The sequence below is a fragment of the Amblyraja radiata genome, chromosome 19 (genome assembly GCF_010909765.2).
Source record: "Amblyraja radiata isolate CabotCenter1 chromosome 19, sAmbRad1.1.pri, whole genome shotgun sequence".
Classification (NCBI taxonomy): domain Eukaryota; kingdom Metazoa; phylum Chordata; class Chondrichthyes; order Rajiformes; family Rajidae; genus Amblyraja; species Amblyraja radiata.
Genome location: NC_045974.1, coordinates 11,428,423 through 11,442,854, shown reverse-complemented (window position 1 = coordinate 11,442,854; position 14,432 = coordinate 11,428,423).

Genomic DNA, 14,432 nt, shown 5'->3' with positions numbered 1-14,432 from the left:
ATCTAGGTGGAGTGAGGGATAGGTTGCAGGATCAACCATAATGATAATTAATGGTAGAGCAAGCTCAATGGATTGTGTCGACTGATCTGGCTTCTATTATATAGAAGTGAAATCGACCGACTGACCAAATGACAACAACCTGGCTCACAATATCAGTAAAACCACAGAACTGTTTGTGGACTTTGGAAGAGGAAGGATGAGGACCCACAATCCTGTTTATATCAATGGGACGATGGTGGAGAGAGTAAAAAACTTCAAATTCCTGGGCGTGCATATTTCCGACGATCTTTCCTGGACCCAGCACACTGATGCAATTATAAAGAAAGCACATCAGCGCCTCTACTTCCTAAGAAGATTACGGAGATTCGGTATATCAAAGAGGATTCTCTTGAACTTCTACAGATGCACAGTAGAGAGCATATGACTGGTTGCATCGTGGCCTGGTTCGGCAACTTGAACGTCCAGAGCGGAAAAGACCGCAAAAAGTTATGAACACTGCCCAGTCCATCACCGGCTTGTACCTCCCCACCATCGAAGGGATTTATCGGAGTCGTTGCCTCAAAAAGACAACCAACATCATCGGAGACCCACACCATCCTGCCACACACTCATCTCACCACTGCCATCGGGAAGAAGGTACAGGAGCCTGAGAACTGTAACATCCAGGTTCAGGAACAGCTTCTTCCCTACAGCCATCAGGCTATTAAACACTACAACCTCATAAGCTCTGAACTACTAAAGACTATTATTATTATTATTATTTCATTGCTATTGTTTGTTTTTTGAGTATGTGTGTATGTGATGCGTATATATACACACTGAACTTTTTTTTCTCTCTCTTTTATCATATTATTTATTATGAATACGTATTCTGTCGTGTTGCAGCAAGTAAGTATTCATTGGTCTATCTGGGACATATGACAATAAAACACTGACTCTAGACTATTTCTAGCATTCTTACTTAAACAGATTGTTGCACTCAATATAATGCTGCTTGTCTGGTGCTACTGATCAGACTATCTGCTCCAAACGACACAAACAAAATGGTATTGAAACTGAAAGACTATTTCCAGCCACATTTTCAAACTTTTGTATCACTAATTTATTAGTATCTTTGCAACTCTGAACGTGTTGTGGAGTTAAGACCAACATTTTAAAAAAAAACTGAAGGGTATGATATGGTGCCAGAAAAGTGACGCCACATCTTGTGTACTGACTTAGTGTGGTCTACTATCTTACACACTTATACTTGGTATGTTTGTGCCTAATGTACTAATGTATGGTAGGATTGTCACTGAACTGTATGCATAAAATGTATTTGACTGCACTTAGGGATACGTGACAATAAAGTACCATTGAACCATTGATGTCATGAATATATTCAATGGTTCACAATCAATGTAAAATATCAACTTCACGTGAACATTAAGTGCTTTAAAATGCTCCAGAAATGCTTACAGAGAGCTTTGTTCAAGTAAACATGGTGTTCTTTTTAACACCAGCCATCGCTTTTTATCAAATCTTCCCATTAATTCTTCTGTTTCAGGAACCTATTAGGTTTAGAATTGATCAGGGATTATAAATGTGCAATGAAACCTGTCCTGGTCACATGAACTCAAACACTGTTTGCATTTAAACACTATCTGGTCTTGAACGATGTCCATTGGATCATTCACATCAGATACCATCCTAGGTGAATTATCACCTAATGGAGCAGTTCAGGGAAAGGCACACCATTCTTTCCTCAAGGCAAATACAGATGTGAAATAAATACTGGTCTTGACAAAGTCAATGTTGGTGAAAAACACATTCTATAAAATCTCAAATGATATTTGCTTGAAGTAGCCAGATCTAACAAATTACTTGCTGTATTAAGATAATAATATGTGGCAACATCCATCAGGAAAAAAAGAGCAAGGACAATTAAAAAAGAGCAAAACCTCTAGATCTATTCATATATAGCCAATTACACTCTACAATCCGCAAACACATGTTAATGTGTTAGAAAATGAGAGAGCTGAACATGTTATATATCAGCAGCATAATACAGAACCTAACCCCTCTAACATTGTAACATTGATGAGCAGCTTAGAGTTGATGCAGGTTTACATGATCACGAAAGAGCTCAACTCTGTAATGAACATTTATTAACTAGAAATATGCTCAATAAATAAAAAGAAGATTGAAGCTAAGTAGTCTGATTTTGAAAATCACAATCCATTTTTTAGGTAATGTCAGACACGGAGTAGTAATCGGCTAACTACACAGCAATGTGACATCTTATAATTTGTAGAAAATACGCATATTTTTCCTGAAATAAATTTATGCAATCAGATGCTTGATAAAACAAACCTCTGAAGCTAACAACCTATTGCCAAATTAAAGACACTAATCTCAATTAGAGTGCTATAATATTGGTTACAACTGCAGCAAATCTCAGGGGTTCCTGCTCTGATAACTACCTAGAGAAAGTCTTTGAAAGAGGCATGGCCATGATTTGTTTGAATGAACAATGGCTATTTAGCTCAAGCATCAGTAGATGATTGTCACCTGTAGATCTCGACCCCAGGCAAATAAAGTACGATGAATATTAGGAGAGGGGAAAATATGTCATTTTTTTCAGTTGAATTGGAAACATAAATGTCGGCAGCAGCAACATAAGTAATAGCCCTGAAGAGTGAATGTATCATCCTATCTATTTCTGCTTTTTGTTCTAAAGCAGTCTGTAACATGGCACCGTTTTCTTTCATAGCATACAAATTGGGAGCAGGAGTGGACCACTCTGTCCCTTGAGCCTGCTCCACCATTCAATTTTTGACAATTCTTATTGAGTTATTTGAGGATGTAATGTGCAGGGTGGATGGTGGAGTCAGTAGATAGGATGCGATCTGAAAGGCCAATTCAAAAGGTAATTCAAGGCTTTTGATAAACAATAAAGTTAATCATTGATAGTTATTAACCATGACAGCCATGATCATATTGAATGGCGGTGCAGGCTCTAAGGGCCGAATGGCCTACCCCTGCACCTAATTTCTATGTTTCTATTGATAGTTATTGTAAAGGGGATGAAGAATAAAAGTAATGGAGTCTTCCTGAACCATACCTGCAGTACTGTATATTATTGTGTTCCCCTTAGTCAAGGTTGTACTTGCGCTGGAAGCAGTCGGGAGAGGGTTTAGTACGATGATTACTGAGTTGCAGGGGATTTATTTATGAGGAAAGGAAGATCAGGTTGTGCTTATAAGCATTGGAGTTTAGAAAAATGTAAGGTGAAATTATTGAAACAGGTCAGATTCTAAGGGCAGTTTCACAGGGTTTTGGTGAGAGAGGGTTTCTCATAGGAGAATCTATTAATACTAGCAGACATATATATATATATATATTTTAAATTGTACTGCCTATTATGCCTCCTGTTTGTTCTGGGCTAGCTTCTGGACACTGCCCCAGGTCAGGTCCATTGTTTTCATTTCCTCCTCTACAGTTCCACGCCAGGTGGTTTTGGGTCTCCCTCATTTCCTTTTCCCTTCCGGTGTCCAGTGCGGGGCTATTCTTGGGATGCTGTCTGGTCGGTGGATGCCGTCAAATGCTTTCTCGAAACAAAGTTGCTTTCACCATTGACATTCATCCTAGCATCTGTCGATAGCCCTGGAAGTCCATCACGCCCAGTAGTGTTGATTCCTTCAGTTGCTGTTTCCGTAACATATTTGTTTTACGAGACAGGGTTGTTAGGCCCTGTGCTCAACCTCCAAACTGCAGGACCAGTGGATCGCTCTTCGTCTTGCCTCTACCCATCGACCTGTCCAGCATGGGAGACCCAAACAGGAAACGAATCTCCCACTGGCATAGCTCTAGGGGTCACTGAGACACACAAGCTATCCGACCACGATAAGGTTGCAATCCAACGGGGAAACTAGCAGATATAGTTAGGATGAAAGAATGTCCATTTAAGACAGAAATGAGGAGGAATTTATCTTGGAGAATTATGAACCTTTGAAATTCTTGACCGTGGAGAGATTGAGGATTGAATATATTCAAGATAGACAGATTTTTGATCTATGGGTTAGTCAAGCATTATTTGATTGAGATTGAAATCAGATAAGCCATGATCAAATGAATGGCAGCGTAGGGTTGAGAGGCTATATGTCCTACAACAAATGTTCCTTATATCCTTATTTTCTGGTTCGGGTGGTAATCACAAGGCATGGTGGAGATTAGGTCTGGTCCATGATCAATGACCATCAGATGACCGACCAACATCAGTCAATCCACTAGCTGAAAAATCTAGGACAATACCAATTTAGTCCTTCAAATATTTCAGGAGACGGCAAAGTGACAAATCTATCAGCAACTATTTACAAAAGGGTATAATTTGTTCTTCTTTTATAAAGTTTGATGTGCTGAGGCAATTTATATTGTTACTCCAATTGATTTTACACCAATGCTTCTTCATCTTTTCAAAAAAAGTATTGATTTGAGGTATTTGATTCCCTGCTGTGGAATGTCAAATGTTTTTCCCCTTTCCTCAAGCAACCAAGGTCAGTACAAATCACATCTTTCATTAAGCTACATGAATGTCTATGAATCCTTCATGTCAAATATAGCCGCAAGTGACATATTGCACAAGTGTTAAATAAAAATATATAAAGCTGTATTTATGACAAAATCAATATCAAAGAACCCAAGGCAACATCTTGTAAGGCCTAATGTAATGATGGAGACTTATTGCCATACACTCGACAAGCTAGAAATACTTGACTTTGGACAGGATGTATAATCAAAGCCATCCAACTGAGTGGACAGATATGACCCGTGTACAACAAATTGCACACAGCAAGGTGAAGTAGGTTAGGACAATCCGCAGTGTCCAAAATATGTGGACTACTGTGTGCAATTTGGCATGGTAGACAAAGAATGGCAAGCTCAATATGACAAAGGTTGGTGTCATAGCGTCATATAGCATGGAGCATTTGATCCCTGGTAGTGGTGGATTAAGATATTAGAAAAGTGGATGAGTTGGAACCATCACCAAAGATAGGGAAGTAAGGGTAGGTGATACAGAAAAGAGTAGAAAGGAAAAAATAGTAGCTATTGTGGTTTCAAATAATCAAAAAAACAATGGCTAAATTTAGAATCAACACAAGGAGGTTACCTTAATTGAAATGCCAGGTCAAATTCCTCAGTATGATGACTGGTACCAACATCTTGCAATCATACAGTGGAAGGAACTCAATTGTAAATCTGGCTGGATGATCTTTGTGAGGGAGAATAATCTTCTTCATTGGATTCTCCAGTTTTCTTGCAGTAGGGCATTGATGAGATTCCAGGTGCTGAGCTTCCTCCAATCATGTGTTATTTACATTTGAACATTTATAGCGGGACTTCTACTGTCAATAGAATCTCAGACACTCACAATTAAACAAGATAATTTAGTGTAATATTTAATACCATTTAATGAACAATGACATCACAACGCACACAGATCCAATGAAACATTACATCTTGTGAAAATGGGAAATTAATTTACAAAGCTCCAATTGTGATGTATTTAATGTATAAACCAGTGAATCACAAACTCATTCAGTGAAGCATGTAAGAGGGTGAGCCTTACACTCTCTATCAGCAAAAGCAATCTATCAGACCGCTTCTGCTGAACAACACCTATCTCCAACAATACAGGTTCACAGCAGGACCCTAGAAAATGTGGACAACTTCCCACATCTTGGAAGTGGCCCATCAGCAATAGCTGATATTAATGTTAAAGCGCACCATCACTTCAGGGCATCAGCACGGCCGTTGACTGTGCAGGGGGGGAAAAAAGGGGTTTTCAATATCAAGACCTCCAACTGATGGTCCACTGGCAAAAGGGATATGGGCCAAATGCAGAGATTTTACTTCGGAGTCACGTGACTACGTGAAGAAGAACCCGCTCAGCGCGCATGCGCGGCATTAACGCCAGCAGTGCAACAGCGGCTGCAACGGGAGTTAGGCGCTCCCGCTACAGAATGAACTGGACCGTCAGGTGAGTACCCTGAGGTCGGGTTTCTATTACAGGGGAGCCTTTTTCTGCTTGTGTTTTACAGGCAGAGAAAAAGGCTCTGGAACAAAACTGCCCCCCGTTCAAGGAGGAACGTTTTTCCGTCGGGGAGGGGGGCAGCAACAGGCGGTAGGAGCGTTTACCCGGTGTTCCGCTATTCCCCGACACCGTGCCGAGCCCAACCTGAGCAGCGGGCTGGATGCATAGCCACCCAAAGAGGCATCCGGCAGATGTTCCCGATTTCGGACGGGACGACTCTCCACCCGCACGAGGGGAGAGAGAGCCGCCTGAGCCGCTGGAGCGGCTCTCGGAGCAGGTGCCTGCGAGACGCGCTGCTTGAGGGGCGCTCTCGCTTCTACAAGGCACAAAAGCTCTAGAAGAACCTGTCCCCCTGCTCGACTCCAACGGAGGAGCGTTCCATTGCAGGGGGGGCAGTAACAGGCGGTAGGAACAATTACCGGGCGCTCCGCTATCCCCATCACCGCGCCGAGCCCAGTCCCGCTAGTGCCTGAGCTGCGGGCTGGATGTTTAGCCATCCGAAGAGGCATCCGGCCGGTGGCTTCCGACTTGTCGGAGGGGACGTCTCTCCACCCGCATGGGAGAGAGACAGCCGCCTGAGCCGCTGGAGCGGCTCCTGGAGCAGGTGCTCCTGCGAGACACGCTACGTGAGGGGCAGTCTCACTGGAGGGTTCAGGCATACCCTCCACAGTGCCTAGGCACTGCCCATCGCTTCCTCCTTAGTGTGGTTAGCTTTGGGGTGACCAGTGGCTGGGCTGGTCATGAAGAGGGGTCATTGGCTGAACAACATCGGGAGTATGCTTGAGGTACAGGATCAGGAAGAGCTGCTGGGTGTGGCCGCTATGTGGCTCCACCACTAGCGAGATGGCTTTTCAGTCTCAACTGATGGCCAGCTTACTACCTGTTCTTTTAAAAAATCTCCAAGACAGGTAGTCATGAGGCGTTGGATTTCATCACGCTTCCCCTAAATTGCATTTACTCAAAGTGGCCACCATTATTGGAGGGTACATTGAGCATCGCTTTAAAAAAGCCAAAATATCAAAAAATGAATTTGATATCCCTGACGTCGGCTATCATTTTCGCATGCTCTTTCCAGAGGGTCACGGTAGTATGGCAAAACACCTGACCTACTGTTCGCAGTGCTCCGCAACTTCTCAGAAAGTTACAAAACCTGCCCTCAAAGAACGCCGACCTCACCAAAACTGGACGAAGCGTCCAAAATATCGGCGCAAGAGGGCAGGGTCTGGAATGAGCACCACACGTAAACCAGTCAGCAGTACCTCTAACGCGTCCACCAGGAGGGTCCACCTCATGGTACTGGTGAAAGCTCGGGGCCTGCATGCCAATCCCGTAAACCTTTCAGGCCAAGGCCCAGAGCAGGCCCCATGGAAAATGCGCCACCCCCCAACACCACCACCACGTCAGACAACGTGCAAGACTCGTTGGACCGGCAGGAAACAGAAGAATACCCATAACCATGGAGGTAGGTGGGTCTGGTTCCTACCAACGTATAGAAAATAGGGGCTTAATACTAACAGGGGGGAGATTACACCTGTTTTAAGAAGCACGGGAGTCTATCACAAGTGATCAGTATATACTCAATGGCTTTAGTGGATACAAAATACAATTCATACTAGAAAAATTGCCACCAGTTCAACATTTACCCCAGAGGGTATTTTCCCTCTCCGTTAAAGAAACGAGAGGGACAAGCTGTACTGGTGAGACTAATTACAAAGGGTATCATGGGAAACACGAATCCTTGGAATTCGTATCAAATATTCGTCACTAAACCCAAAAAGATGGTGGATGTCGCATCATCATTGACTTAACTTCACTAAATATGGTTGTTAAGTATATACATTTCAAAATGGAAACGGTTGTTACTGCCAAACAACTAATTTCCAAAGGATACTTCATGGCAAGCATTGATCTTAAAGATGTTTACTATTTTAGTACCATTCACAAGGATCATCGCAGATACCTGAAATTTACCTGGATGGGGCAGCTATGGCAATTTAAAGTGTTAACCAATGGGAAAATAGGCAAGACCATGGAATTGACTATGTTAGCTGTATCAGCTACCAAACAGTTATTCGAAACCCTGGGATTGTCTTACATCCAGATAAATCTAAGTTGAAGCCATCCACAATCATGGACTACTTGGGCTTCACAATTAATTCAGTCTACGTGACTGTAACTTTGCCAAGAGACAAAACAGTTGAATTGGCACAATCATGCAACAATTTAATGGTCCACGTACTCCCAACTATTCGACAAGTAACAGAGTAATTGGGAATATGGTAGCAGCATTTCCGGCTACACAATTCAGACCTTTGCACTGTCAAACAAAGGTACAGGCACCAAAACGACATACAGGTCATTATGATCGTGTCACGAAGTCACCCACTGAAGCAATATCGTATCTACAGTGGTGGGCAAAAAATGTTTGGCATAATTTCAACCTATTATCATCACTAACAAGTAGTAGATGGACTAACCCAGAATCATCGTTACCACTTACACTGGGCATTAATTATCTACAGATGTTGGGTGACTTTTATGGTTTAAAAGCATATGCACAAATATGCATCACTTGCATGTACGGTTACAAATAGATAATACTACGGTGGTAGCCTACATTAACCATATGGGCGGCATAAAATCGGTATCATGCGACAAGTTGGTCAACACAATTTGGCAATGGTGTGTCGAAAGACATATTTGGCTATCAGTAACTTACCTGCCAGGTAATCTAAATACAGTGGCAGACACCAGGTCACGTAAATTTAATGACAATGGATGTTAAACTCCAAATAATTTGCAAAAGTTATCATGCAATATGGCACGCCAGATATCGATTTATTTGCATCAAGGCTAAATCACCAGGTACCTATGTATGTCCCAAAACTCCATGACATGGTTGTTGAAACTCCGATGGTATCCCCAGTGACCCAGAGTTATTAACACCCAGTGTCGGGCACAAGCCACCCGTGCCATGAAAATCAAACTCCTGGGTTGCAGATTCTGCACAAACCACTTCTGGGACTGGGATTATCAGAACAAACCATTGACACCATGTCAGCATCCCTTCGAACATCCACTAAAAAACAGCACTTGTCCAGCATCACGAAATGGGAGAAGTACTGCTTGGATAAAGGGACCACCTACTCAACCGCTACAGTTACCAACGTACTGGAATTCCTGGCGAACCTTCACCACGATGAAGGACTCAGCTACAGAGCCATCAACACGGCTAGAAGTGCCATGCCTGTCTATTTAAAACCAGCTCCAGGACAACAGGTCATGGGGTCCCACCCGCTGGTGGTCAAACTAATGAAGGGTATTTACAACTCTAGCCCCCTAGACCAAGGTACACCCATACATGGGATGTCAGTGTGGTCCTGAAATACCTCAGGGGATGGCCACCAGCCAGACCCCTGGAACAATCTATGCTCAAAACACTCATGTTGATGGCACTTGTATCTGCACAGAGGGTCCAGTCACTACACCTATTGCGACTGGACAACATGATCACAGCGCCAGACCAGATCTGTCGTTATCCAGCGACAGATCAAACTGAGCAGACCAGGAACACCTAATCCAGTCGTGGAATTCCGGGCTTACCCACCAGAACCACGGTTATGTGCCATGACCCACCTACTATCCTACATAGACACAACCAAAATATTCGAGGGAGATGAAAAGCCTTGTGAGTCAGTCATAAAAAACCTTATGGTCGGATGACGAGCCAAACCATTGCGAGATGGCTCAAGCAGGTGCTAAAAACTGCTGGGATAAACACTAACATGTACAAATTTTATTCCACCATGGCAGCATCCACGTCGACGGCTAAAAGAATGGACATGCCTATAGACCACATCCTGGCTAGAGCAGGATGGTGGGGGGAAAGACCGTTCAGAAATTTTATAATAAGCCGTTGGCAAAACCTGTTTTATTTGCAGTAAAGATTTACGGACTGCAAATATTTAATTTAAGCCCAGGGGAGCAATTTAATTTCTTTGTTGTTATTGTTAAAAAATACCATTGTGTTTTTCATCAAACAGATTCATTGGTTGATTACGATAACACTTCCTCCCTCAAGAACTTCGGCAGTGAGTGAAATAAAACTGTTACGGTTTGAAATCAGAGCTTTGAAGTCTTCACGTTGTCACTCACGTGACTCCGAAGTAAAATAGTAAGATTAAACGAGAACTTACCAGTTTGAAGTTTGATCTGTATTTTATGAGGAGTTACGATGAGGGATTACGTGCCCTCCGCTCCCACCCTCATAATATGGGTCAAACTGATAACTGATGTCTCCTTTTCTTTACTATGTTTACTTCAATAACTGTGTCTATCTGTGCTTCCACACCGCTGCTTGGAAGTATGCCGCGCATGCGCGCTGAGCGGGTTCTTCTTCACGTAATCCCTCATCGTAACTCCTCACAAAATACAGATCAAACTTCAAACTGGTAAGTTCTCGTTTAATCTTACTATTTTAGTTTAGTTTAGAGATACAGCGCGGATCCTCACTAGTTGGGACTAATGTAGACGGGGCATCTTGGTTGGCATGGTCATGTTAGGCCAAAGGGTTTGTTTCCATGCTGTATGACTCGATGACTAAGTTTCTATGCAAAATCCTCCACATTCATGGAGCGGATAATTGACATCCGAATCCTCTCCCATACCAACATCGGGATCCTACTTACGCCCAATCATTCATATGCCTGGTACCAGATTCCTGACTCTCCATTCCAAGCTCTGTCATGGGAAGAGATTAATGAGTGCTCAGGGAAGAAAATTCACAAATCCTTCTTGAAAAATGCAACATCCCCGCTGACTCCTAAGAAACTCTGTCAGCCATGTCAGCTCAAACTGGAGAAGGAACCTTCGATATAGTACAGACAACTATGAGTAATGCATCACACAGAAGCCTGTGTAAATGATGGAAGGAGATAACCACCCCACAAACTACCCACTGCACCATCCAAAGAGACTGTGGTTGCCAAATTAGGCTTATCAGTCACCTAATAACTAAAAAAATCAGACTGCAACCAAGTCATCCTCAGCACCAACTAACAAGTATACAATGAAATAAAGTATATGACTTAAAAAGCAATCAAGCACAATGCAGTAAGACACGGATCACTTCAGCTAACACAAATCGCTATTAAAGATTTGCTTGCAGGTTTCAGCTGCAATTCTTTGTTTCATATAGAATTTCTGAAATTAAATCTACAATTGACAATGGAACACTACGGACCACCTTTTGTATTACCATGGACGTGTGTGTTTTTCTAATTCTGTTTTGCACTAATGTCTTGCTTTTTACCACAATCTTTCTTCTTTTTACAGTCCTGCAGAATTTTATGCATAATTTATGTATAATTTAGAATTTTGTATGTTGTCTGAGGCTGTGTCTGTGCTATTGCTGCAAGCAAGATTTTCATTGTACTATTTTATCTTACAGTACTTATGCGTATAACAATAAACTTGATTTGAATTGACTTTATTCTGATAATTTTCACTATGCCTTTACTCCCAAGGATTGCGTTGGATTTTAACCTTTGTAAAATATCCCTGGCAAGAATTTTTACCACTTTAACAAATGTTTCCATTTTACACTGACAAGTCAAAGCGCTCCCACATTGACTCAGCATCTCCCTCCTCACTCATTCCCCACTCAGTTCCCACCACGCTTCGATCCCCTTCAATCACATCTCCCTCTTCACATCCTGCCTCTCCATTCATCTCCCCTCTTGGAGCTCTCGACCTCCTCATCATCCTCCCATTCATTCATAATCTTCTCCCTTCACTGTCTTGCGCACCATTTCACAAATTCCCCTGAGCACCTTCTCCCTCACCCCACAGCTGCCAGCCCCATTTATTTCCCTGCTCCCCCTCATTAGCATCCTTTACTTCACAGCATATTCAGCTCCCTTCCCTCTGACTCCTCTCAAACCCTTTCACTCAGACTCCCCTTCAACACCCTCCCTCTTGACTCTCTGTGTTCAGTTAGAAGTGCTGAACGGATAATCCATCCTAAATTCTCACTATCACAGAAACCAGACTTAAGCCACTACAATTTACTCCATGATATCAAGATATAACAAGGCTACGGGACCAGGCAAAATCACAGCTTTAGTATTGAAGACCTGACCAGAGGAGGCTCGGCCACCGACTATTATAAAATAGGTTGTTAGGCACTTAAATATCATAATCAAGGGATAGGAAGGAGGTAGACACAAAATGCTGGAGTAACTCAGCGGGACACGCAGCATCTCTTGAGAGAAGGAATGGGTGATGTTTCGGGTCGGGTTGTAGGAAGGAGGTCATTGTGTGAAAGGTCAACCATGACCTTACTGAATGTACAAGACCTTACTGAATGTGCAGCAAGCATGAGGGGTTGAATTATCTATTTCTCCTACTTTAAGTAACCCGGCATTCCCTCTCTCTATCCCTCTCCCACCCAAGTTGCACCAGCTTCTCGTTTTCATCCAACAAACAGCTAACAATGGCCTGTTTCCTTTATCATTGTTACTTTATTGCATATCTTTCATTCATTGTTTTTTATCTCTCTACATCATCGTCTATATCTCTCGTTTCCCTTTTCCATTACTAGTCTGAAGAAGGGTCCCGACCCGAAGTGTCACCCATTCCTTCTCTCCAGAGATGCTGCCTGACCCGCTGTTACTCCAGCTTTTTGTGTCCTACTTTTTAATGTTCTTCCCATCGCTACCCTCCACTTCACCCTCCCAGCTTACTCTGCACCCTCCCCACATGACGAAGGATCCCATCCTGAAATGCCTAACCAGAGATGCTGCCTGACCTGCTGAGTTAGTCCATGTATCGGTACACTGTGATTGGTTCGATTGTAGGCATGTATTGTCTTTACACTGACTGGTTAGCACACAACAAAAGCTTATCACTGTACCTCGGTACATGTGATCATAAACTTCACTTGGTGTTCTCCGCAAGATTCCAGCATCGGCAGTTCCATGTGACCCTCCCCTTCATCCTCCCCAGCCCCGTTAGCACCCTCCTACTTCAACCTCCCCAGCCCACTTAATACCCCCTCAGCACCCTCCCATTCCCACTCAACCTCTCTCTCAGCACCCCCTCTCCTCACCCTTCCACTCCCTCTCCAGCCCACTTCACACCGCCCCTTCACTATATAACAGAAGTGTAATTAAAACACATGAATCATGTAAACTACTACATAATTAACGAAGCAAGTAACATTATAAAATCACCTTAATGCAAATTAATAGTCTTCCCAATTGCTTGAGCAAAACTCACCTTGCAATATCACAACGAAAATACTTTACTACCAAGCCAATCTGCAAAGCCTTGTTTTCTGCAATGCAAGTTAACACAGACAAAATTGTTGTATTATACATATTGCTGTTAAATTTGAAGCAAATATTTAGTAAGTCTCAAGCTGTTACACTGCTTGTTTTGTGACAAGATTTCAATCATTCTCTCTTTGAGCAATTCTCCAATAGCTTTGTACATTAATACTGCTACCAGAGCACAACTTCTTTGGACACTAAATTAATCAAAAACAATCCCCGATACTTTTTACAACTGGTATTCCCTCATCAATGTCAATATGTCAATTGCATTACTGCCGGTATCTGTGAAAATTATCACTTGTCCTTTGACATATAGTCTGGCAAAAGCAGGATTAATTCTCTGATACCTTTAGGACGGCACTGCAAAATCAAAACAACCAGGTGTGTGATGTTGATAAGCAGAATCCCTGTGGCTGGCTAATCAAGTGACAAGCTTCAATCATTTATTTTGAGACCTTGCTACAATGTATTCCCTTTTCCACAGTCCCAGCATTGATAGTTTGGGGAATGATCTGCATAAATCAGGGATGGCTTCTGAACCCCAGAAAAACCAACCCATGGAAGACAGACAGTTTTGTTCTATTAGCTGCTTATATACTTCTTACAAATACCATGATCTTTTTGAATTAGACAAGCCTGGATATTTGGGATGGGATATTCTTAGTGCTTTCGTTAGATAATCATAATAATACCGATATTACCATCTCTATCTCTGAAAGTTAAAAATGATTGGGTATAATATTACAGTAATACTGGGCCTGGGAGATTCCATGGTATGCAAATAAATGACCCATAAAGATTAAAAATGTGGGGAGTTTGAATATATAAAATGAAAAGTTAGAGTGAATTCAGTTTAAACAGCTTTCAGAGGGAATTAAACCTTGCTAATACCAATCAAGAGCTCTGACATTAAACCCAACAGAATTCATTGCATTCTTCATATCAAAGGTCATTAATGCCACTTAAATAGAAAATTAATATGTTTCACTTTCTATTTAAAGCATAAATCTGCAGTCTTGTCATAG